Source organism: Trachypithecus francoisi, unplaced genomic scaffold (assembly GCF_009764315.1).
Source record: "Trachypithecus francoisi isolate TF-2019V2 unplaced genomic scaffold, Tfra_2.0 Contig01461, whole genome shotgun sequence".
Classification (NCBI taxonomy): Eukaryota; Metazoa; Chordata; class Mammalia; order Primates; family Cercopithecidae; genus Trachypithecus; species Trachypithecus francoisi.
The window spans coordinates 13,458,039-13,485,267 of NW_022681433.1; positions in this window are offsets into that span (position 1 = coordinate 13,458,039).

Genomic DNA, 27,229 nt, shown 5'->3' on the forward strand with positions numbered 1-27,229 from the left:
CATGAGGATGGGCCAGTGGCTATTGTACTGAACAAGTCAGCTTTGAAAACCTCTTCGGCAGTATTTAATAAAGCTAACTACGCCTCTACCCTAGAACCCAGCCATTCTGCTCCTAGGGGGAAAAGCACTCGGGTCACATAACACTGTTCTAGAAATGGAATTCTCTGCAAGGCTGGCTGCTGAAACTGTCTGTTGTAACCTGAGACAGGTTTTATCTGTAACTGCTGAAATAACGTATTCAACTCTAGGACCAATTTTGCCCGCTGCTGTTGCCCACAGATGAGCGCTGCCCAGCTCCCCAAAACCATCCTAGTGTCAATGAACTTTCTCAAAGAGTAATATGTAACATTTCTCTTTCCTACAAAACCTCCAACCTTCGTTTGTTCTTCAGACCTACCAAAGACTACCCAGTCTGTGTGTATTCTTTCTCCCCAGGGGAAGCTTTACATCTATTCATCTCTACCTTTTTATTCTGACTTTGACAATACCCAAGGAAAATGCGTGAATATGTCCATGAAGGAATATGCAATACAACAACACAAAACTGGAAATAACTCAGTGTTAGCCAATGGTAGAATTAATTTTTTTAAAGGATAGTGTTGTCATACAATAAAATACTATACAGCTATTTTCAACAAGAATAAACTCATACCATAAGAACATAATGTTTGAGTGAAAGAAGCCAGACAGAAGAGTTCATACTGTGTGATTTCACTTATACCATGATTAAAAATAGGCAAGATAATCTATGGTGATAGAAGTTGCCTCTAGAGGTGGGTGATTATTGACTGGGCAGTCACTTTAAGGAAACTTCTGGGGTGCTGGAAATGTTCTGTATCATGATTTGGGTGTTGGTTACATGGGTATATACACATGTTAAAAAAATCAGTTATACATTTGAGATTTATGTGCATTATTGTAAACTGTATAATAGGAAAAAAACAAACTAACTGTTTTTTCCTATTGTTTTCTTAACAGAACACTTCTGACACCAGATGTGTGGGGTTTTTTTTGTTTGTTTGTTTGTTTGTTTTCCTCTGTACACAAAGCAATTCTCCAGTGTCTTATAATTCAACTCAATTTGAACACTACCTGGAGATAGTGTCAGATCCTCCACTGGTTAAGAGCTCAGTGCCACAAAACTGTCCCCACTTCAGACACCAATCACAGGCCCCACGTTGCAGCCTGTGCTTCTGACCAACCAGCTATAAATCAGGGTTCCCATGTCCTCCTCATCGAGTTCAATAATTTGCCAGAGGCCAGGCGCCACTGGTGGCTCACACCTGTAATCCCAGCACTTTGGGAGGTCGAATTGGGTGGATCATCTGAGGTCAGGAGCTTGAGACCAGCCTGGCCAACATGGTAAAACCCTGTCTCTACTGAAAATACAAAAAATTAGCCAGGGGTGGTGGCATGCCTGTAGTTCTAGCTACTTGGAAGGCTGAGGCAGAAGAATCACTTGAAACCTGGGAGGCAGAAGTTGCAGTGCAGATCACGCCATCGCACTCCAGCCTGGGTGACAGAGTGAGACCCCATCTCAAAATAATAACAATAATAATAATAATAATAATAATACTTTGCCAGGGGTGCTCACAGAACTCAGGGAAATACTTGTGTTGATCCATTTTTTATAAAGGACATTACAAAGGCTACAGATGAACAGCCAGGTGGAAGAGACACATAGTGCAAGGTATGTGGGAAGGAGCTAGGAGCTTCCATGATCTCTTGAGGTGCACCACCCTCCAGACACCTCCACAGGTTCAGCAACCCTGAACCGTGTCCTTTGGGTTTTGATGGAGGTTTTAATATATAGGCATGATTGATTATGTTATTGGTCATTGGTGATCAACTTAACCATCAACCCCTCTCCCCTCCCCAGAGGTCAGGGAATGGGGCTGAAAGTTCCAGCCCTCACATCACAAGATTGGTTCCCCCAGGAGCCAGCTCCCATCCTGAGGCTATCTGGGAGCCCCCAGCCATCAGTCATTTGTTAACATTCCAAAAAGGCACTTATTACTCAGAGATTCCAGGGGTTTTAGGAGCTCTGGGTCAGGAGACAGGAAAAAAACCAAATATCTACTTTGTATTATACATCATGATATCACAATTATACTTCAATAAAAAATATTTTAAGCAGGGCATGGTGGCATATGCCTAGAGTCCCATCTGGGGAGGCCAAGGCAGGAAGATTGCTCAGCCCCAGGAGTTGGAAGCCACCCTGGCCAATATAGCAAGACCCCATCTCTAAAAACTGTCTTGTCTTGTCTTTTCCTTTCCTTTCCTCACTTTTCTTTTCTTTTCTTCTCTTTTCTATGTTTTCTTTTCTTTTTGACAAGGGTCTTGCTCTGTCACCCAGGCTGGAGTGTAGTGGCATGATCAGGGCTCACTGCAGCCTTGATCTCCCAAGCTCAAGCGATTCTCCCATCTCAGTACCACCCTCCACCTCCTCCCGGTCACCCGCTAAGTAGCTGGGACCACAGGCATGTGCCCCACTCACCGCTAATTTTCTTTTTTTTTAAGTAGAGTTGGGGTCTCTTCATATTGCCCAGGCTGGTCTCAAACTCCTGGATTCAAGCATCTGCCCACCTCGGCCTCCCAAAGTGCTGAGATTACTGGCACGAGCCACTCCGCTCGGCCTTGTATATGTATATTTTGAAGTAGTTGGTTCTTAGCCCTTAAATTGATTGCAAATCTACTAATGGGTAGTGACCCTGTTTGAAGAACAGTCCTGAAACAGGATATACTCAGCATTCTACCCAAGGCATGGCTCCCTCATGGAAAGGAAGGGCAGAGTATTAAAAAGCATTTTATTCCAGCCTGGATTTCTCTGCATTTGCTCCCTGTCTCGCCTTGCCCCTACGTTCTGATGTTTTTCTGCCTTTGCATAGAAGAACTGCTATGACTATATATGAAATCAAATCAACTGACCCATTACCCCCAGGCCTTTTCCCCTTTATTATATATGGTTCTCTCTGTTCTGCTTCTCCCACCTGTACCTGCTTTGCATGGTTCCAGTATGACATGGTGAGAATCGAGGAGGTGAATGCAGGGATAAGCAAGGGACTCTGCAGTCATGAGCTGGCACTTCACTTCACCTTCTCCCCTTGTTGCTACCTCCTTACATGTAGAAAGCGGCTGGGCTGGCTCATGGTCCCTGGAGACAGAGGCCAAACTAGTGGCAGGAAGTGCTGTCTTCCTCACCTTGCCAGAAGGGCAATGGGTCTGTACCACATTTGCCTAATAACTGATATTCTGCCTGGCACTGCCCCTGTGCTCACTGAGGACCAACAAGGCCAGGTGTCCCAGCACTACGAGCAACACACAGGCAGCCTGAGGGAAGCCAGGGAAAATAGTTGTCCATGACAACGCTGGGATGGGAAGTGCCAGGGAAGAGAAAGCAACCAGCAGAGGAGCACCTTAGGGGCCAAGGGAGAAAGAAGCAGGAATGTAGACACTTAATGGGACAGGCAAGATGCAGAGGCGTGGGGTCCAGGGAGAAAGCAAGTGGCCAGAGAACGGGTGGGCGTGTGCCCATGTTCACACAGGCGGAGACCACCTGGTTAGGGGGATGGTGAGAACTGAGTAGTATTCCAGTCGTTTAAATGGAAAGAAGTTGTGTTTTAATAAATGTTCCAACAGGGAGTCAGGCAACATGAATATATATGTATATGTACACACACACACACACACACACACACGTATCTGATCCCTGAGAAAGCTTTGTAAAATAATAAAACTCAAATTACTAAAGTGTTAACTGAACTTCGGAATTTTCATCTCACTTTTCTCTAGAGCATCTGGCAACCAGATGACAAAATTTTCAGTTTTGTTCAAGTATGTATGGGGTAGATGATTAACCAGTTAACAAATTTAATCTGCCTCAGCAACACTGTTATGTAGGTCATGTGGGGAAGCTTGACCATTCCTGAAGCATGTTGAGAGATGGTGAATGCCTCTTTTGTAAATTCTCATTGACTCTAACAGGCCCCAAGTTACCATATCCGGCTTATTGGTGATTGTGAGGCCAAACAATTAACAAAGTTTGAAGTAAATGCAAACATGACTCCCTCCTAACCAACAAGTAATTGTTCCATAAGGCTCAATAATAATACATTTAATTTATAACTAAATATATTAACTTAATCTATAAATAGATGTATTTTAATATAAATATTTCAATATATAAATGCTTTTTATTATATGTTACAAATACATTATATCTGTTTTATATATAATATATAATGTGTATATTCTATATGGTTTTTATATATTATAGATATAATTTTTTATATTTATGTTTTTATATCTATGTTATATAATGTCACATACAATATATAGTGTCATATATAATATGTTTTACATAATATATAATGTCTTAGATATATAACATATATGTAATGTCTTTTATATATATATACACACACACACATGTTATATATGATATATATAAAATGCCAGCCCCTTAATGTGCACAGTGCGTTATCATGGGAATTTCCAATAAGTTTGTGAAGACAGAAACAGTGGTCTATATATGGTAATGACAGTTAATCTATGCAGAATAAAGAAAATATAAATTAACTTGAAATAAATTAAAAACAGCTTTGTCTTTTCTTTGTAGAATTCAATCAATAAAGACTTAACATAGAAAATATTGGCAGTAGATTCTGTGGCATTTGCCACCTGTATAACAATTCTGATATGGCTAAAATCTTTTTAAAAATGTAATCCAAAAAAGCCATCACCTGATAGGGTAAAAATTATTGGTGTTCATCATTGGCACACTTAGGTTTTCAATTGTGTTGTTGATGCTGCCAGTTCAGAGTGATATTTGTGGCAGACCTGGGGAGTGAGAATGGGTGAAGAAGACAGATAATGAGTTTAAATGAATTTGGCATTAATGATAAGTGCAGACCTTAGGAAAGTGTTTTCTTTGCCAAGAGAAAGGAAGCTTTTAAACTGTGAATAGAGCTCATATAGAGTGTTGAAAATCAACACGGAGTGGGGCAGTACTGCTACAATCACCTGGGAAACCATGGCAGTTGCTAGGGCCTCCCGTTGCTGCTAATGAGAACAGTGTGGTTCAGAGTCAGTGTGAGCAGCGTGCCATCAGCCAGACCGAGGCCACGATCACAGGCAGCGTTCGCCTCTTTAGGCAGACAATGCACAATTGTGCCTATCTAGGCCTTGCATAAGCCACATTCAACAGAGGGTCAGCATTGATTTTGAGCAATTACTTCCATACTCCTGGGGCTTAGTAAAACCAGGAGCATCCTGTTCTGATCTAAACTCCATTTTCTTCTTCTGAATGAAGGGAAATCTCTGCCTTATGATTTCCAATATTAATAAAGTGTTGCTGGGAAGGGGCAAGCTTTCAGTTAATATTGCATCCCTTTCCATTGGTGTTCTGAAAGGTTCCGTGAAGCCTTTGTCTTTCAAGGATGGAAAATGAGTTTCTCAAAAATTAAAGATTTTAAAAAATTCATATGAAGGGGAAGGATGAACTGATACAAGGAAGTTCTTATTATCTTGGCAAATGACACAGACTATGCCTATACTGGTCCAACCATATGAGAGAAAAGAAGAAACTGTTTTCCAGATGTTTTATCTGCATAACATGAAAAACTTCTTTGATTGAATTTTTCACTTTTCATTCAGATGTTTGATGTTATAGACAAAGTCACGGATATAAGAATATGAGAAGAAAATGAAAGGTGTGCAAAAATACATCATCAAAAATGCTTTTTGATGATAATAAAGTTCCCCTTTAATATTTTAGAGTTTTCTCCCAAGCAAGATTTGATGGGTTTCATATTTATATAGGACATATATTAGCATGTTTTTGACCTTTAGAAGCTGCTGATCTCAATGTTTAAAAATCAAAGAGGAAAGAGCTGCAGACTGGAGTTTGCAATGTCCTCATCATGAAAAGCTTGTTCCTGGTGGTTGTTTTAGAAAATACGTTGTTAAACAAAAGTAGAAGCTAATGCAAAAAAACTAAGATCAAGGGGGAAAAATCATGAAGTTGGAGGAAAGGCATATATGTAAGAGGGCGCCAGTGGGAAATAGATGAACAAATGTGATAGGCTTGAAAGGCCTGTGGGTTTGAGACCTTCTTAGGGAGAAATTTAGGTACCAGGCTGGGGAACATGTATTTATTTCACTAGGCACTGAGGAGCCATTCGGTGTTTCTTTTTTAATTTTCTGTTTATTAGCTGCCAACAACAGAATCTACTCTGCCTAGTCCACGCTGAAAGAGAAGTTATCAAACAATATTGGGTAGCTTATGGAATCTTCAGGTGAATAAACAGTCAGGCTCTGAAGCAAGGTAAAAAGAGCTGCTGCAGTGAAAACACATCTCATGAACACTCCTGAGGCTCCAGAAACCTCCCACGCTGCAGTTGACAGAAGAATGGATCCCTATAAACAGTACCTCCTCATAGTACTCACTGTTGGTTCTACCTCTCTTGCAGGAGCCCAAGGTAACTGTGATTCATAGAACTGAAATGATATACCTGAGCCTTAGCTGCAAGGGAGTCTGGGAATACGAGCCTTATACTTTAGGCAGGCATGACCCAGAATATTGGAGGATGTTCAAAGATCTTCTGCAGATCTGCACAAATGACAAGTTTCCACTACAAGAATGATGCCACTGTAGCTATGTTTTAGGAAAAGTAATTTGCCATGATTTGTGTAGAAAAGATTGGGGTAGGCCAGGTACTGTGGTTTACGCCTGTAATCCTAGCACTTTGGAAGGCCAAAGCAGGAGGATCACTTGAGCCCCAGCATTCAAGACTGGCTTGGGCAACATGGCAAAATTCTGTCTCTGCAAGAAACACAAAAATTAACCTGGTGTGGTGGTGTGTGCCTGTAGTGCCAGCTACTCTGGAGGCCTAGGTGGGAGGATCAATTGAGCCTGGGGAAGTCAAGTCTGCAGTGAGCTGTGATCACACCACTGCACTCCAACCTAAGTGACAAAGTGAGACTCTGTCTCAATAAATAAATAAATAAATAAATAAATAAATAAAATAAAGTACTATAGTAGAAAAAGGTTGGATGTGAAAAGACAAGTTACAAGCCTATAGAAACTGTCAAGGGAAACAGTAATAAGGTCTCACCTTGTGTAGTAGAAACACAGGGAAAGAGAAGATTCTGGAATTACTAAAGAGACAAAACTGGAAACATTTAGCAATGATGCCATTAGCAGGAATAGGGAAGTCAGGAGGGAGGTGCCATTCTGAAGTGGAGGACTGAGTCCAGCCTGGGACATGATCGATTTGGGAAGCCGGATGCACAGCTGGACAAACCCAGCACACATTGGGATGGTAGAGCTGGAGCTTGGAGAGAAGCATCCAGAGACATAGGCATTGGAGTTGCCCACAAAGAAATGGAAGTTGAAAGGACAGGACTGGGAGGGTGTAGTTCAAAGTTTGTGTTTTCATTTCCCTTGAAAATTGTTTTTTTTGCATGTTGTCTGCTATCATGATTTAAGAATAGTTTAACCCAGAGCCTTCTTTCCCTGTACCCACAGCAAAAATAAACCAATGGAAATTTCATTCTTATCCCAGTAACACATTATTTGCTGTCTTAAGGAACCTATCACCTGTCTTCAAATGATTCCCTTATTCTGTTTGTTGTTGTTGTTGTTGTTTTTCTTTTTCGTTTTGTTTTGTTTTGAGACAGGATCTTACTCTGTCACCCAGGCTGGAGTGCAATGGCATAATCATAGCTCACTCCAGTCTCCATCTCCTAAGTTCAAGCAATCCTCTTGCCTCAGCCTCCCAAGTAGCTGGGACTACAGACATGTGCCACCATGGCCAGCTGTTTTTTATTTTTTTGTAGAGACGGGATTTCACTATGTTGCCCAGGCTGGTCTCAAACCCCTGGGCTCAAGTGATCCTCCCACCTCAGCCTCCCAAAGTGCTGAGATTGTAGGCATGAGCTACTGCACCTGACTTGATTCCCTATTCTTTATGTAACTCTCTCTTAGGGTTTTGAAGACTTAATTGTTCGTGTCTGGGAGCAGGGGAATATCATAAACAAGGAAAGCCAAGCTTTGTTTTTATTGCAGCCATTTTTCACCTGGTCTGAGAAAACACTAATGACACAGTCTACAGTCAAGAGTCTACATCACAAAAGAAAAAAAAGCTTTGGAGTCTCAAACCTGAGCAAGTCTCTACTGGGGGAGAGGGAGGGGCTTGTTTCCAACTATTCAAGTGCCATAAGCGCTTGCAGCGCGGGGCCTCATTGTCCCACATTGCCATTTTCTAGTCTTCTAACAATGAGGCCTTCTCTGAGGCCCCAGAGAAAGAGACCCTCTGGACAGTGAATGGGAGGCTTATTACCCACAAAGAGTGAACTAAGGAGTTGGGACCAGCATTTTCTTTTAAATCAAGGGACACTTTTGTTTTGAGGGATAAAACTGTCTCAGAGCAAGCAGCCTGAGATGCTCCACGGGGATGGAACCTGAGCCTCCCCTCCCCGCTGATCAGGATGGCAGCGCTGCTCACCGGACTGACCAGGGCCAGGGTCACCAGCAGCATGGGAAGGATTGCAAAGCTAACCCCACCCTGGCAAATGGGGGCCAGTCAGCTGCTCCAGGTCATCAACTTGGGCACAAAGTCATGAGGGCCCTCCTTCCTTCGGATAACTCGCCTCCTGACATGGAATCCCCTTAGAAGATGCTAGAGAAACCAACCTACACACACAGATGGATGGCCTGCTACAGAACCAGTTCTCCCAACACGCTGTGCCGTCCTTGCTTTCTGAAAAGGAAGAGGATCTGCAGCTGCCCAGCAGGGAGGAAGCTACTGGCACCTGGCCGTTGAAACCAGAAGGGTGCTACTTCTATACACTGAGCAATCTAGTCCTCTCCACATGAAGTAGTAAATAGTTGAGTCAGTTTCAGAACTCTGTCTTCCCAGAGAGCATCAGGGCATTATTACGTAATATCTTGGAGCACCACAAATGTGCATTATCCTGAACAGTAACTAATATTGTTCCTGAGGCAGAAAGAGTCCTTCACCCAGCTCGAAAAATAATAAGACAGCTCAGGCAGGGCAGGGCAGGGCAAGGGTTTAGGGTCTCCATCAGGAGACAGATGACTCTGACCAGGGATCAGGGTCAGGGCTGGCATTTCTGCTCTGGCTAAAATTCAAATTTTACATAGATCTCTATGAGGTGGGCATTTTGCTGTCAAAGGTTTTATGGATGGTTCTAGATGCGGCAACAAATTATTAAAGGGAAATGCAAAGCCTTGCTTGGCAGAACTTACACTTCTCAAGCGTTGACCTGAGTCTTAAATTTTGCAACTGTAAGTTTAGAGGATGCGGGACACACATCCTGTTTTGGAGGCTGTTTTGGAGGAGCAGGAAGACAAAAAAAGAGATGCTGTGGACTCAGTTCTCAACGGCAAGTGGTGGCAGAGCACCAGGAAAAAAATCAGTGAGCGGGGTGAGGATCTGCATGGATCACTTTCCTTCCAAAAGGAGGCATATTCTTAGGCAGATTTTTGAGGAGCCTCTCGGGGCCTCCAGTAGTGGCTGCATTCACATGTTGGCCCTGACAGGGCGCTTAGGGTTGAGACTCACAGTGCTTCTGTCCAGCAGAGCTGTGGTAGACAAAGAAGGTGATGTTCGCTGCAGAAACCTTCAAAGTCTCCCCAGCAGCAGCAGCAAATCTAGGGTCACTTTTTCTGCCCCTCAGGTACTAAACAAGCCACAGGAAGTGAGTGTCTCATAGTCCCGCAAATAATGAAATGTATCCCATATACACTTGGCAGCACCCTCAGAGGAAAGTCAAGACGACAAGGGACTGGATATGTCAGAAGAAGAGAGGAGTGAGGCAAAAAAGCAAGAGAAGTCTTGGGGGACTCTGAGGCAAGCTGCGGGGTAGAAAACTCGTGCTGCTTCTTGTTTCACACGGGCCAGAATCCTGTAAAGTTGTTTACCCAGCAGCCACTAAGCAAATGTCCCTTCTTGGGCGGTCTAGTCCAGTGCCTAGGTGGAAGTGGAGAGAATAAGACAAAGGACAGGGTGACACGAGCCCACTGACCTTTCACCTTGTCACGTATTTGCGGGTGGTCTGATTTTCACTGAGCTGCAGAAAAACCTCAGTGGCCCAAGCACAGGTCAGGGCTTCCTCCCACAGTTGGAAGTTTTGCCTTCTTGCCAGGACTGGCTGCACGAGTCACCTTCACACCTATCCTTCTTCCTCTGACAGGCTGCTGATAACAGCATCATCATCTCTGTAGAGGTTTACAGACCACACAGCACACACCTGTTAACCCTCCCCACAGGCCAGGGACTAGTTATCATTGTTCTTATGTTCTCACTGCAGAACCTGAGGTCCAGAGAGGTTGACAGTCTTGTCCAACATCATACCATCTAAAGAAAAAATCACTAGCATCTAGCATTTATTGAGTGCTCGCCACTTTCCAGATAAGTGCTTTATTTGGATTTATTATTCTCATAACAACCCAGTGTTGTAGGCGTATTGTTGTCTGCAGGATACAGATGAGGAAGCTGAGAGCGTGCCCACATCTTGACCGTAGGCTTGCATGTGTGGGACACCAGTAGTGTGTGAAGTGGGGAGCCTGACCTCACAACCTTCCCTCTTCTGTGTCTCTGCCACAGCTGGAAATTGGCAAAGGCAGAATTTGAATGGAGATCCTAGACCACCTTTCCCACCAGGCTGGTACTTCTCAAACTTGAATGTGCACATTGCTGTGAATCACCTGGGGATGTTGTTGAAATGTGGATTCCGACCCCACAGGTCTGAGACATGGCCCAGGGTTCTGCATTTTTTAATGAGCTCCCAGGTGACACTGAAACCATGGGACCGCAGACCCCGCTGTGAGTAATGATGTTCTATACTATTGTCACAGGGCAAACCCCCAAATTGGGACTCAGCCCAGGAGGCCACGCGGGTGTTTGGTTTCACATAGGAAAGAATTCAAGAGTGAGCCAATGGAGTAAAGTGAAATTGAGTTTTACTTAAAAAGTAAAGGAATAAAAAGGGTGGCTATGCGTTCGGCAGAGTCACACTGGGGGCTGCTTGACTGACTATACTTATGGTTACTTCTTGATTAGATGCTAAACAGGGGGTGGATTATTCATGTTTTCTGGGAAAGAGGTGGGGAGGTCCTGGAACTGAGGGTCCTTCCCCCTTTTGGATCATGTAGGGTAACTTCAGGAAGTTGCCATGGCATTTGTAAACTGCCCTGGTGCTGGTGGGAGGTTCCTTTAGTATGCTGATGTATTATAATTAGTGTATAATGAGCAGTGAGGATGACTAGAGGTTGCTTTCCTTGCCCTCTTGGTTTTGGTGGGTTTTTGCTGGCTTCTCTACTGCGTCCTGTTTTATCAGTGGGATCTTGTCACCTGTGTCAGGGAAATTAGTCGTACTGAATTCCTATCTCACTATAGCTACCTTCTTTTTTTCCTTTTCCTTTTTTTTGGGGGGGGGACAGAGTTTTGCTCTGTTGCCCAGCCTGGAGTGCAGTGGCACGATCACCACTGGGCTTCCCTGGCTGAAATGATTCTCCCACTTCAGCCTCTCAAGTTGCTGGGACTATAGGTGCTCACCACAGTACCCAGCTAATTTTTTTGTTTGTTTTGTTTTGTTTGAGATGGGAGTTTCAAAACGTTGCCCAGGCGGATCTTGAAATTTTGGCTTCAAGTGTTCTTCCCTCCCGGGCTTCCCAAAGTGTTGGGATTACAGGCACGAGCCACTGCTCCTGCGGCTACTCTTTATGATCTCTGACTGCCAAATCCCTTGCGCCTGACCCCTATGCACGCTGTTGTCCTACCTTCTCTTACACATGCTTTTGAAGGCCTATTTGAATAAACCTTCAAATCTGGCTGAGTCCATGGTTGCACCCAGGAAGGCAATGGCCCTTAACTGGAAATTAATATAATAATAATTTGAGGGACTCTTCCAATGCAAAAACAGCATTGCCTCAATCGCAGAGATTCTGATTTAACGTACAGTGTTGGGAGCGGGCCTGGGGATTAGCATAGAGTGAGTCTCTGCCCTTTACAGTACAAATCAATCCATCCTTTCTCATGTGCTTCCAATTCATCCATTACCCAAGTGATCTACATAGTAAGACCCAGAAAATGGGCTAGTAAAATCAGAGTTCTCCTCAGTGGTGAATACTTACCCTGAATGGTTTTTCTCCACCACAGCCAGATAGGCCGACTTGTCTGCCAATCACACTCTGCATGTACAGGATTGGCTCTCTTGCCTCCACCCCACCTCCAATGACATAATCCCTTATAATCAATCACAGGCTTTCCTCTCTTGCCACGTGTAGACGTGGGCAATATGCGTAAATATGAGCCTTTTGGGGAAGGATAAAAACCACTTCTGATCTGACAAGTATAAGGCTGAAGTAGCATTGATGTTTTTTCTCTTCCCCAAAGTCCTGATCCCCAGTAACGCAGCCGCTCTGAGTCTTGGCTGAGAAAAAAGAATTCTCATAGAGGACTCCTTTCACTTTAAGGATTTTCAAAGACCAGCTCCCTGTATGGTTACGTTTTCCCCGATTTATTTTTTTCTTTCTACAATTCTAAAGAAAGCCTCACATTGAGAAAAACTAGAAAGGCGTGATTCAGTGATGTCAAGTGCTCTCAGGATTCCTCCTTCCAAAGTCTTTGTTAATTGTACTCAGTATCTATAGTGATAAATTTAAAGACACAGGAAACAGCGGGATCCCAAAGACACTAGACTATTGTATTGTCCCATTAAGTTGAAACAATGGAGCAGAGTCTTGAGCCTGTCTCCAGGGCAACAGAAAATGCCAGTCACAGTCAGGTGGACTTTCTGATGAATTTTTTTTAAATAGAGTTGCACATACTTTGTTATTTTAAAGAAGAGAAAGTTAACTCATAAATATTTAGGTGCAATTACAAAATACTTTGAACCGAAAATGTCTTTGATTTAATTGCAAGCTTTCTTTTTTGGTGTTTTTTTTTTTTTTTTATTTCCATAGCCAAATAAAATTCTCACACCAGGGGAAAAAAGACCCTATGGAAAGACCAAAAAATGACGTATTAGCAAAAAACTGAATTTTATTTAAATATGTGTGTTGGTGTTTAAATATCAACAGATGAATTAGCATTGGGCATTCTGAAATGTGGTCTTATCTTCTCCTTCTATCACCAATCTAATTCGCTTTGTTTTGGACTTAGGGCCGGACCTTCTAAAAAGCCCAAGGCAATCAAATGTAAGTCAGGAGCTATGAAAAATCTATAGTGGTCCTGTGTGTCCCACTAGGGACTCTGCTCTCAGCTTCTGGGTTTGGCCTTGTCTCTCTCTGGCCCTAGCCTGCCCTCTGTACTCAGCAAATTCCTTGCCATCACCTCTCGTGCGTGACCACTTATTTTGGCAGCATTTTTCCTGGCTGACCTCAGCATTCTCCTTTGGATATGATTTTAAGCACTCGCTCTCCAGAAGTATTTATGATAGCTAAGAATAAAAAAATATAGAGCTGTGCTATCCAATATGGTACTTACTAGTCATATGCAGCTGCTTATATTATTTAAAATGAAATAGCCTGGGCGTGGTGGCTCATTCCTGTAATCCCAGCACTTTGGGAGGCTGAGGTGGGCAGATCACCTGAGGTCAGGAGTTCAAGAACAGCCTGGACAACACGGTGAAACCCTGTCCCTACTAAAAATATGAAAATTAGTCGGGTGTGGTCGTGGGTGCCTGTGATCCCAGCTACTTGAGAGGCTGAGGCAGGAGAATTGCTTGAGCCTGGGAGGCGGAGGTTGCAGTGAGTGGAGATCACACCATTGCACTCCTGCCTGGGGGACATGAGTCTGAGACTCTGTCTCAAAACAAATACATAAATAAAAATTAAATTAAATTAAATTAAATTAAATTAAAAATTTCAGTTCCTCAGTTGCACTAGCCACATTTCAAGTACTCAATAGCTATATGCAATGGACAGCACAGATATAGAACATTCCTTTCATTGCAGAAAGTACTATTGAACAGTACTGACTTAGAGACACTCTTAGTCTCATCCCAACCCCAATGGGCTGACCAATTTGACGTTAGTATCTTTCCGCAGTTCCCTCAATCCAAGTCGTGTGAAATGGAAATCCCTAAAGTCTGAAACAATCTTGTTAGCATTCTCTTGAGATAGTTCCAGGAGTGGTTCAGAGTTCCTTCAGATGACTCCTGAATGCCTATTAGCCCCATTCTGGCTATCTAGAGCTCCAAAGACACCAGGTAGTTGGATCATCAGTGAAGAAGATTTAGGTTCACAGCAGTGTAGAAAAGACATTCAAGGAACAGCAGAGTACCACCTTTATTACTACCCATTTAGGCAGAGCCAGACTAGTTTGCTGCTTATGTGCACTTTATTAATCAACATGCCTAACATTCCACCATTGGAGATTTATTCCTTTGGGCCTTACAGATACCTTCTTTATTCTCCATACTGGGAGAGAGTATACGGACTAAACCGGTTAGGGCAGATTGAGAGAGAGAGATACATAAAGTATGGAGACACACATTGTTGACGTCGTTGCTTGGCTTACTCCTCACATACTCACAACACAGCCCCTTGGGTGTGAGAACAGAAGTAAGGCTCTGCAGTCCCTTGCCACATGTCAGATATCATAAAGGAGAAACTACTTTTAAACATTCCCCACTATGTACCCAATATGGTGCTGGGCCCATAAGTGCTCACTACCATGTCTGATGGGTTAAATTATAGATCATTTTAAGAATATTTTAATACATTAGAATTAGAATCTAACATATTTGAATCACCCTGAAGTATGTTCATCCATCATGAATTTAAAATTAATTTTTAAGTGCCCAAAGTGAGTTTTTTCGTGTATTTTTGGTTTAACGAGCAAAAATCATTTCATCCACATCTGCCACCTCAAACAAAACTTCTTCATTTTGTTTACTCCTTTGCTTATTTATTCATTCAACAGCAACTTTTGTGTACCTACTCAAGATTGTCCAGTCTCAACAAAGTTGAATAATACCCCTTGGTCTAGAAGCTTGGCAGATAACCATTGTTGAAGGAAAAACTTTAGACAAATTAAATTTAGCACAGTTTAATTGAGGAAGGGACAACTCAAGAATCAGGCAACTCTTACAACCAGGAGAGTTTAATGAGACTCTAGAACTGCCAAGTGGCTGGATAACATTTATAGACAGGAAAAAGGAAATGATGTACAGAAAATAGAAATGAGGTACAGAGAGAGCTGGACTGGTTTCAGCTTGGCATTTGCCTTATTGGAACCCAGTTTGAACATTTGACTACAAGGAATTGACTGAAGCTTGGCTTCTGTGATTGGCTGAGACTTTTAGCTCTTTGTTACCAGAATATACTCCTAAGTTAGGTTTTCAGTTTGTGTATGGACTAAGCTAGGTTGCAGTTCTTTACGTAGGACTCCCACAGAGGCCTCTAAAGCCCAAATTTAGTTTGATTTAACACTATGTAATTCCCACGTGAACCTGCACCTTCCAGAATAGAAGATGTCTGGCTCCTTGCTACCTCTGATGTGCATCCTCCATTCCAAGTTCCTGAATCCCAGTCTATCAGTTAGAATTCATCCTGGGTGCCTAACTGTGGGAAGCCTAAATAATAGTAGCCTACACAAGACAGACAATTTCTCTCTCAGCTGAAAAGCCAGAGTTAACCTTCAGGACTAATACAGACACCTCCCGGTCTTCTAGAATCCAAGCTGCTTCCACTTTGCTATTTCACCAAAACCTTAGTGCCTTACTTCCTGACCAAAAATCTGCCTTCCAAGTGACAGGAAGAAAGAAAAGGAAAGAAGAGCATTCCCTCACTCATTTCGGAGGCTTCCTCTTAATCTCACTGGGCAGGATTTAGTCCTTGGCTGCACCTGGCTACAACAGAGGCTGGGAAATGTCATCCTTTCCCCATCAGGCTTCTGATTCAAAAGTAAGAGTCTAGAATGGACAGTGGGGTGACCCCTAGCAATCTCTGTAGCCTACCACATGCTGTGCCCAAGGCACTGTCCTACTAGAAATATACTACCTACAGCTGCAAAAGTAATAATCCGTGTCCTCTGATAATGGAAACAAAAGCCATTAAGTGCAAATAATATTATTCACATCACTAACATTCTTTCAGTCATGTATATTGTAAAGTGCTAATCTCATCTTTTGAATGCTTGTTAGTGTAAAACACGAGTAAAATTGATGTTCGTAGACATGACTATTACAAACTCTCATATATATTAAGACAAAACCCTTGCAAAGGAAATAACAAAGCTATAAAGAACTAAAAGCTATAGAATTAGGACATCTACATTTTTACATATTAAAAAATCCATTAAATTGGTCCTATTGACCATGGTATTTTAAATTTCCAATTATCCTGCTAATTGCAAAATCTGAGAATAGGACATAGAAAATAGGGAAATAAATTATTGTTACCATGAGAACGCTAATTTTTCAGATCATAACTTTGAAATAACTTCGTCTTTAGTTTTTATGCATAAAAGGAAGAAAGACAGTGGGGTGGAAAAGCCAGCGTGTGGAACACAGTAACAAAGTCCAAGGAGGCTTTGATGTTAACACCTGGCAGAGTTAAAAGAGCAGCAGTTCAAACCTCACCTACTGCTAATATTCGATTGGGCATAATTAAACCACCATCAGGTTTCCCAAGCAGAGAACAGATACATTTTCTCATGAGATGGAAAGTTCTTCTCTACGTCCTGCCCAAGTAATACCCAAACACATGCAAAGAACTGCTCTTTAAATTGAGACTTGTTGAAGTTAACTGTTGGAGCCCGTGTTTCACTTGCTTTCTTCACCCTAATGTCTGAGGTAGATCCTGATCAGCGGCAAAGTCCCCTTCCCTGTCCCGAGTTTCTGGGTTCCCAGGGTATCCCCGCCTAGTTAAACTCCAGGAGGTTGCCGCAGTCTTGCTTGTTTCCTCAGTCTTCCAGGGATCCTGACCCTCTCTCCACTACTGACTGCCACCTCTCTGTGTGTCCTGGCTCCCCTTGGCAACCTGCCGCCTCTGCTAGTCACTCATAGGCTCCCTAGTCTTGCTCCTCAATGACACAAATCATAGACTTTTGGCCAGCACTGGCTAAAATCAGTAGAGATGATGAAGCACGGTGATCCCCAACCGTGGGACCAGCTTAGATGGGGGCTGTAATCCCACGGTAGAGACTCATGTCTCCCGGTAGCCTTTCTCCCCCTTTCCATAGTAATGGACTCATAATTTCAGCTTTGCACATGGCCACCCAAAATAAAGACTACATTTTCCAATTTCTCCTGCAGCTAAAAAAATTTTTTTTTGTGATGGAGTCTTGCTCTGTCACCCAGGCTGGAGTGCAGTGGCACGATTTCGGCTCACTGAAACCTCCATCCCGGGTTCAAGCGATTCTCCCGCCCCAGCCTCCTGAGTAGCTGGGACTATAGGCGTGTGCCACCATGCTCTGCTGCTAATTTTTGTATTTTTAGCAGAGACAGGGTTTCACCATGTTGGTCAGGCTGGTCTCGAACTCCTGGCCTTGTGATCCGCCCGCCTTGGCCTCCCAAAATGCTGGGATTACAGGTGTGAGCCACTGTGCTTGGCCTCCTGCGGCTAAATTTAAGAGTCCATGTCTAAGTTCTGGCCAGTAAGAACATAAGTGGAAATGAAAGAGATAAATTGTGTCCTTTGCTTCTGCTTCTTCTCTTCTGTTGGTGAGAATGTAAAGGCAGTGACCAGAGCTCCGGCAGCTATTCGGAGCCATGAAATGGCCTAGAGAGTGAAAATTATGCATGAGATGAAAAATAAAGTTGACAAAGTTTGGGTTCTCCAGACAGTCTGGAGTACCATCTAGCTCATAACCATACTAACTGCCTCTGAACTTCCAGAATATAAGAGAGAAATAACGTTCTTTCCTGCTTAAGCAAGGACTGTTACATGTTAGCTTAAGCTAAATTTAATCCTTACTATATACTAAAAACATACAACTGGCCATAGTCAAAATAGTGACTGTATAAATTGGGTTTTCATCTTCTGGGGCCTCTCTTTTGATCCTTCTCCCAAGCCCCCAGACCCTTGGATGCCCTCTGTCCCCTCTACACTGATACTCTCCCTTGCAGCTCACTGCTTTGCAATTTTCTAATCACTTGTCTTCTATCCAGACTTACACATCCTATATCTCATTCCTTCAGGATCTGGCAGTGACTGGCTAGGTAATGTGATAATAAAATGTATACTAATTTATTAACGGGAAATAATGGGTGTTCTTCTTCCAACATAGCATCCTAACAGGGTCTTGAGTGACTAGACCCAAGGAATGACTAACATGGACACTCTGGCAGGTAATTATGGAGAGATTTTTAAATAAGCAGTCTTATTGACATTTGATATAAGAAATACAGTTCTGCAGACTGTCAAGCAGCTCCAGGTTTACACACATAGCATGTCAGATTCAATTAGGATTTCCAGATACTTAGCTTTCCCCTTATATTGCTTGCTAGTGCAAAACCATACCAATGATGTTCAAAATAAGAGGAGGAAGTATGGAAATTGACAGTTTGAAAACTTTCCATTTTTTCAGAAATGATGTATTTTTTAATTTCGCTTTCTCTAGAAAGTATTACTTTTGCATCAACCTATAGAAATGGTGTTTTAAAAAGACCCCCATATCTAACATAACAATGTGTGTTAAAAATCTTAGGTTCCTCCTGTAATCTGTATCAGCTAGCCCTCAACAACTCCAAATAAGTATCCAATCTAAGTAAAAACAATGTGCTTCATATGAAAACACCACCTGTGGATATCCCCTGACTCCTGATCCTTCCAAGAAAACTGTGACCCTCCACCCCCCAATGCCCTTCTATATGGAAATTATGGGGCTCCCGTTGACTGACACGATATCATGTTTCTTACTTATTCATCATCGAATCTAAATCTACTAATAATTGGTGAAAAGGTAATGGTTTGTTGTTATTTCCATAGCATATTCTAGTGGACTTTTCTTTAACATCTTATAACTTATAGCCAGCTAACAGGCAGGGAAATATATAATAAAGAAGTTCAGGAGACTGCCTGGCTCATCGGAGACTGCCTAGCTCATCAAATACTGCCTGAATAAATGTGCACTTTTGCTTAGCTTCCATTGGTCTCACTTCCAGTAGAAATACAGTAATTTGAGCCTATGTCCTGGACCTCAAAGCAACAGTTTACAAAAGATGTGTAATTGTAAACCAACTTCCTTAAAGATAGCAATGCCTTGAAATGCAGGACTGGCCTTGGAAATTAGGGAAGCAAGTAACCTCATGGTAAACCCTTTATCTTTCCTTTCAGTGCCCCTTATCTTATCATCCTCTTCCTTCTCCCTCTCTCTTTTATGCCACTGCTATTTACAACACTAGACTCCTGGCAGGAAATGTGTTACAAAAATTAAAATAAGTTACCCACAATAAAAAACATATATATATTTCTTAAGCTACTTTCCTCTCTTCTTATTTTCACTTTATGAAGTGTCCCTTACTATGTAATTATGGTTGTTGTTCTAAGCCCTTACCTAGTAAGCTCACCAAATCAGAATGAACCTTGAGCTCAGAGTCCCTGGACACACACACAGTTGAGAACTGGAAGAACACTGGTTAGCTGTCAGCACCCTCCTAGGCGTTGTCGGGGAGGACAAGACGTCTCGTGCCGTGACTGCCGCAATTAACTGGTAGTCTTGTGGGAGGCAAGGCAGAATGGATGAAACAATCCAAGAACAATGCCAACGGAAGGTAATTAACCATGATGTCACGCTATAAATCAGTCCTTGAAATAATGACCTATATGTCTAAAAATAGAGCTCAGGTGAGTAAGAAATTAGGTGGGTAGAGAGGTATAAGAACAGAGCAGGTTCAGTGGGGGATGTGTGAGCCATGCCAACTTCAGAGAGAGTATGCAGAACTGCTAAAGGCAGTTATTTAGGTCAGAACTTAATCCTGTTGCAGGTCTTTTGTGAATTCTCAGTTTTGAGGCATTCAGCACTGGTTAAAAGGAAAAGGACTGATGTGTGCCCTTTATTACTTCCCTACAAGTGGGAAAGCCACTCAGGTGACAGCATAGGGGTAACCTGCAAATGTCTTCTTCTCCAACCAAATCCAGGATGCAAGGACGGGGAGGAAAGATAGCTACTTCCACTAAAAAGCTATTAGAGGGAAATAAGCGAACATGAAATGAGGTTTTAATCTTACTTTCAAGCCATATTATGCATATATAATGTCTAATTCTAATCTTTTTGTAAAATGAGCATTAATTTAGATGCACTAAAGTCAATATTTAATTACACATGAGTTCAAAACAATTTGTCCCTTTGCAAATGTATAATTTTTGCCAGTAGGAAGAAAAATCCGGTCCAAAAGAAGTATGATTTTACTTCTAATTCTATATTTAAATAAAATTTACCTTTAAAACTTGGTTTAAATTGTGCAGATCCATTAATTTATAACTTGCATTCAATAAAATAGGGAGGAAATCTCGGCTCAAGATTTTGGTATGATCTCAGCTCACCACAACCTCCACCTCCCAGATTCAAGAAATTTTCTTGCGTCAGTCTCCTGAGTAGCTGGGATTACAGGCATGGGCCACCACATCCGGCTAATTTTTTGTATTTTTAGTAGAGATGGGGTTTCTCCATGTTGGTCAGGCTGGTCTCAAACTCCCAATCTCAGGTGATCCACCCGCCTCAGCCTCCCGAAGTGCTGGAATTACAGGCGTGAGCCACCGTGCCTGGCTGATTTACTATTTTTAACAAAACTGTGTAATAAAGTTGTAATCTGCAGTGATACAGGTTTACTGAACATCCCCAGTTTTTCATTAACTCACTCATCCTGTTTTTTCCCATTTAAATGAGTTTAAATGCACATTGGGAACTATTTGAAAACATTCCATTTTTAAATTCTACTGGACCCTCCCTATAACTGTTACCTATCTCAAGATTCTGCATTAGAATAAATTCTCCTTTATGTACTTTAGTAACTATATTATTTCAGCCAAAATCTCGGGTTTGCAATTTATAATTACCTTTCCACATCAAACAGGTCTTCATTGACTGATAAACCATTCTGTCTCTCCAAAGTTGAGGTGTTTTAGTGCATATGTAGTGGACGTCTGCTTTTCAGTCATTCTTTTTTTTTTTTTTTTTTTTTTTTGAGACGGAGTCTCACTCTGTCACCCAGGCTGGAGTGCAGTGGCCGGATCTCAGCTCACTGCAAGCTCCGCCTCCCGGGTTCACGCCATTCTCCTGCCTCAGCCTCCCGAGTAGCTGGGACTACAGGCGCCGCCACCTCGCCCGGCTAGTTTTTTTGTATTTTTAGTAGAGACGGGGTTTCACCGTGTTAGCCAGGATGGTCTCGATCTCCTGACCTTGTGATCCGCCCGTCTCGGCCTCCCAAAGTGCTGGGATTACAGGCTTGAGCCACCGCGCCCGGCTCAGTCATTCTTAAAGAAGTTGCTGTGGAACCAGTTGATCTCTGTAAAAGTTCCAATAACTTGTATCTTTCAGACTTTCTTTAGTAAGTGGTTAGAATCTTTGGTCATTTGCATGGTATTGCCGGCTTTACCAGTAGAAGGGCTCTTGGTATAAATTAAATGTGGGTAAGCCAAATTATTTTAAATGCAATAGAGCTTTCAAATAAATCCTTTAGTTGCTCCTTTGCAAAGTGAAGGATTCTCTTACAAAGCCAATAATTACTTCCTAATGCATGGTTTTGCAGATCTGGAATTTAATCCATCAGGTTTGCTTAAAGCAGGTAGATCTTTATTTGCTCATCTGAGGGTTGGTCTTTTGGCTTAGTGTTAATTTAAAGAATAAAACAATCAAGAAAGAATGCTCTAATTGGACTCTTATTTTGGCAGCATTGCTGATTAATGTGTAAAGAGTAATTTGGTGTCAGTGGAAGGGAACGTAAGGTATGGAGGTGGGCTGAGCAGACTGTGCCTCAAAGCAACATGGCCAAGATTGGAGCACAGCCACAGTTTGCATACTTTGATTTTCTCTTTAAAGTTACCAGGATGTTTGGGAGATTACACCCTAAGAAAACAAACAAACAAAAATCCAACATTCCACATCGCTGAAACAAGAACAAACGTGCCACTGCTTCTGTTTATAGAGTGGTAACAACAAGGGTAGATGAATCTAGCACGAAGAGATACAGAGGCAGAGCAAGCAAGTATCCAAGTGGATGTTGTAAATCAAAACCACTTGGATGGAAAAGGACAAAATCAGCAGGAGAAGCATGTTTTGCTAACCTGGAGAATATAAAACTAAAAATAAGACCTCCTTCCTCTTGAGAAAGGCTAAACTGTGTCCTTTAAATTTATCCTTTGTGCCCCTCACTCACATGCTTCTATCTTGTATTGCTGCCATTTGATCCTCCAGGGAGGAAAAGAATCCTGCTTTCTCCCTGCCAGACCTTCAAAGCAAATGCAGCCCTTTGTTTGAGAGCTCTTTCTCCTTCACAAAATGCTGATACAGTTTCCACAAATCGAGGAAATCTGATGGTGGGAGTGGGGGCAGGTTTTGCAGAAAAAGAATTTTCCTTCCTGAAACCAAGACAGGATAAATTTAAAGTCAACTCCCCAGGGATAGAAACTGTGCTACTTTGGTGGCCTAGACCCTACGTGCTTTAAGAATTCCTTTCTGGGACTCTATGCCAAGCCGTGTAAAAATTAGGGGGGAAAATCTATCCCACCTAAATGCTCTGGCCCTCCGGCTATCTAAATTTTTTTCAAGATTTTTAGCTGAATGTTCTTCAAGGTGATGCATTTTCAAAAGGAAACCTCCAATTCTAACTGCTCAGCTCAGTCAACCTCTTTGAACTTTCCTTTGGGTTCTCTATATCCTCAGTGTGCTTTACTGCTTGAAATTGAGCGAGAGGGCATTTCGGGGGATCAATCAAAAATAATAGGAGGGTTCTGAGTTTTTATAGTTTAAAAGAATGCTGTTTTCAAAAATCATGAACAACAGCACTATTATGAACGTTTAATTATTTCTATGACTATATTACAAACTCCTCCATCACTAGAATGTAATAACTAAAAACTGCTTTATAATGACATTTAAATGGATTTCATTCCATGAAAATGAGATTTGCAAATCAGACAGGCAAACAATGACATTTTCCCCCTATTGGTTACTCAAAACTGTTGTTCCATCAAAACAGAAGAGGAATGTTGTCCCTGACATGTAAGACATAATATAAACATCACTTTCATGATAGTTTCAGGACCCTAGTTTGTAATATTCCAGGGTGCCTCCAGCTACTTCAAAAATATTGTGAAATTCCTTTAACAGACAACCCTAAATAAAGTTTAATACACTTCACTTGAAAAAATATGATACATGGCATGAAGGATTTTTAGAGGTAGAAGCATAAATCACCAATTATATAAATGTATTTGTACTATTGTATATATATTCAAAATACACATTTGTATCAATTACCAAGAGCCCAAAGTCCTGCCATCTAAATGATATTAGATTGAGCTGGAATTCTCAGAAAGTAAATGAACATTTAAAATACATTCAGCTGTATTTAAGAAATATTTATGCAAGTTATGGGCTTTTTCTTTATTTTATTTTATTTTATTTTTTTGGACACAGAGTCTTGCTCTGTTGCCCAGGCTGGAGTGCAGTGGCAAGATCTCGGCTAATTGCAACCTCTACCTCCCGGGTTCAAGCAATTCTCCTGCTTCAGCCTCCCAAGTAGCTGGGACTACAGGCACACGCCGCCACGCCCGGCTAATTTTTTTTTGTATTTTTAGTGGAGACGGTATTTCACCGTGTTGCCCAGGCTGGTTTTGAACTCCTGAACTCAGGCCAACCCACCCACCTTGGCCTCCCAAAGTGCTAGGATTACAGGCGTGAGCCACCGCACCCGGCTGATTTTCTCTTTTTCTTCCTGAATATACCTAGACTTTGGGCAATTGCTTTTTATGAGTTTCCCAAGAAGTTGAGTTTAGTAAGACAGGTGATTTGAAGGCCATATTCAAGTACCTATTCCAACTGGTATAAAATTGTTAAATGGGGAGAGTTTTTTTTTTTTTTTTTCAAAAAAACCTACGTGTTGTGACATAGCCTTATAATGGAAAAATGCAGCCATTCACTATGATATTTACAAAGAATTATGATGCTGGTAAAGTGTTTATGCTAGTGAAAAAAGGTCAAGATTTCAAATTTTATATATAGTGTGAGTTCTAACATCTAAAAGAAATGTAGAAAACAATACTAACGGGGTGGGGATTGGTGGTAAGGGTTAGGAAGGTTAGGGGTGGGATATGTTTTTCTGGCTTTATGTCTTTTCACATTTTTCTAATGAGGATGCATTATTTTTGTATTTGTGATTTTTCACCAAGTTTTTTTAAAAAATTCATTTCTATGCCTTCTCTAGCCCAGTAATTTTTAAACCTTTTGTTATTTTTGCAAAGGTTCGAGTTAAAGAAGCCTTCTAGGTGTTGTCATAATAAATAGAGATTCCCAAGAACTGCTGTGGTCACAACCCAGTTGCACAGAAAATGTGGATCAAATGGCTTACTTAGGCTGGTTTTCATCTAAACACAGCGCATGGTACATTGTGTATGTCTGTTAAATGACTGTCACTGATTATTAAACGTTACATTTTAATGAGTAAACAAAAGATACTCTTTGTATTCCTCCAGAAAAAACCAGATGGCTTAGAGTCTAGTGAAAGGGCAATGCAGGCAGAAAACAGAGGATAGTTCCAAAAGGGAGACTTAATTTTTATTTCCATGAAAGCTAAGCATCAGAAGAGACCTATTTTTTGGGTCAGAGACGTTTAACTGGGGGCTCTGCCAGACCTGGGACTAGGACCGAGAGCCCAGCAGAAACACTGCTCTGGTATTCAGGAAGAATAGCTTGGCTTTGAATGGGAAGAAGAGTGGGACTCAAGAACACAGACTTTGCAGGAGTCCAGTAGAAATCAGTCAGTAAAAACAGACCTGACTCGCGAGGCTGGACAGAGTCCTCCACGCCTTGGGATCTGAGTCACTGGAACCAAACTAGACTCTGTTTTACTTCCTATAACCACCTGCCTGGACAGATTGCACCCTTGTCAGTTACCATGGCGGGAGAGTTGTTTTCCTCACCATGGTCACAAAGACTGGCCTTCATGTGTGTGCCATCACGGTGATGACTTCCCAGGGAGGAAAGTAGAGGGAGTATGAGAGACTTTTTAGCCAACGGGAGCAGGAAGAACTTCAAGCTCTCCAGGAGATAAAAGCAAAGTCACAGGGCTCTGTGCTGCTGCAGCACACTTCTGGATACACCTGCCACAAGCAGCAACACTAATTAAATTGGCATGCCTTATCACCACTGCAGTAGCTTCTCAGGAACATTTATATTTTGACATATAACTCTGTCTCTATAATATCATTGCTGTGTTTTCTGTAATCCTTTCTCTTATGTGACCACCTGCAGTGGCTGCTGCAGTGGGGCAATTTGGCTGGTCCTGCCGACTCCATCTTACATGAACCCAGTATCCAACCTCTTGTCCTCCTCTGCTCCCTGCCACCCACATAGTCCAAGTCATCATCATTTCTTTTTATTAAAAAAAGTATTAAATTGGTGCAAAAGTAATTGTGGTTTCAGACTGTGAATTTAAAATCATTATAACTAGGGTCAAACATGTATTTATTAATCAAAATAGGAACCATTACAATCAACACATTTTTGCCAACGAGAAATAAGTTCGTTTATGCCTATAGCATAAAAATCTGTCCTTTGGGATTTGACAAACTCTTGGAAACATTTTTTACATCTTGCTGATTGTGGAAACGTTTTCCCTGCAAAAAGTTGTTGAGATGCTTGAAGAAGTGGTAGTCGGTTGGCGAGAGGTCAGGTGAATATGGCAGATGAGGCAAATCTTTGTAGGCCAATTTGTTCAACTTTTGAAGTGCTGGTTGTGCAACATATGGTCAGGTGTTGCCATGGAGAATAACTGGGCACTTTCTGTTGACCAATGCTGCTGCAGGTGTTGCAATTTTCAGAGCATCTCATCGATTTGCTGAGCATATTTCTCAGATGTAATAGTTCCACCAGGATTCAGAAAGCTGTAGTGGATCAGACCAGCAACAGACCATCAAACAGCAACCATGACCTTTTGTCGGTGCAAGTTTAGCTTGAAAAGCTTTAGGGCTCCTACTTGGTCCAGCCACCGAGCTGGTCACCACCAGTTGTCGTATAAAATCCACATTTCGCCGCATGTCACAATCCAATGAAGAAATTGTTTGTTGTTGTGTAGAATAAGAGAAGATGACATTTCAAAACGATGATTCTTTTTTATTTTCACTTAGCTCATGAGGCACCCTTGTTCGCCTTTCCAATTTGCTTCAAATGCTGACCCTAGCATGGTCGACGTTGAGTTCTTCGCAACTTCTCGTGTAGTTGTAAGAGAATCAGCTTCGATGATTGCTCTCAGTTGGTCATTGTCAACTTCCAATGGCTGGGCACTGCACTCCTGATCTTCAAGGCTCTCATCTCCTTTGCAAAACTTCTGCATGGTAAGTTCATGAGCAGTTCCTTGGCCAAATGTGTTGTCAATGTTGAGAGTTGTCTCTGCTGCTTTAAGACCCATTTTGAACTCAAATAAGAAAATCACTCGAATTTGCATTTTCTCTAACATCATTTTCATAGTCTAAAATAAACAGCAAGTAATAAGCCATTAGCAAAAAAAAGCAAGAAATGCACATTAAAATGATGTATAACATAACCACATTTATTTAAGAATGTATTTCAGTATCAAATGGCAAATTTCAACAATGCAAAAACTGCAATTATGTTTGCACCAACCTCATACAAATAAAGATCAAATATATTTAATGTATACAATATGATTTGATATGCATTTTCATTGTGTAATGATGACCATAATAGAATGAATAAACACATCCATGACTGCCCACGCTGTACCTTAAATCTTCAGAACTTGTTCATCTTATAACTGAAAGTTTGTACCCTTTAACCAACACCTCCAGCTCCCCCAGCCTTTGGCAAGCATTGTTCTGCTCTCTGCTTTTGTAAGCTCAAAAGTCATCACCATTTCTTACCTAAATGATTATAAAATTCTCCAGATGATCTCCCTGCCTCTCCTCACATCCTTCTATAATCCATTCTTCATATAGCAGCCAGAGTGATTGATATAAAATGTAAATCAGATGTTGATACTGCCCTGCTTCAACCCCGCACATTTTCCCCATGCA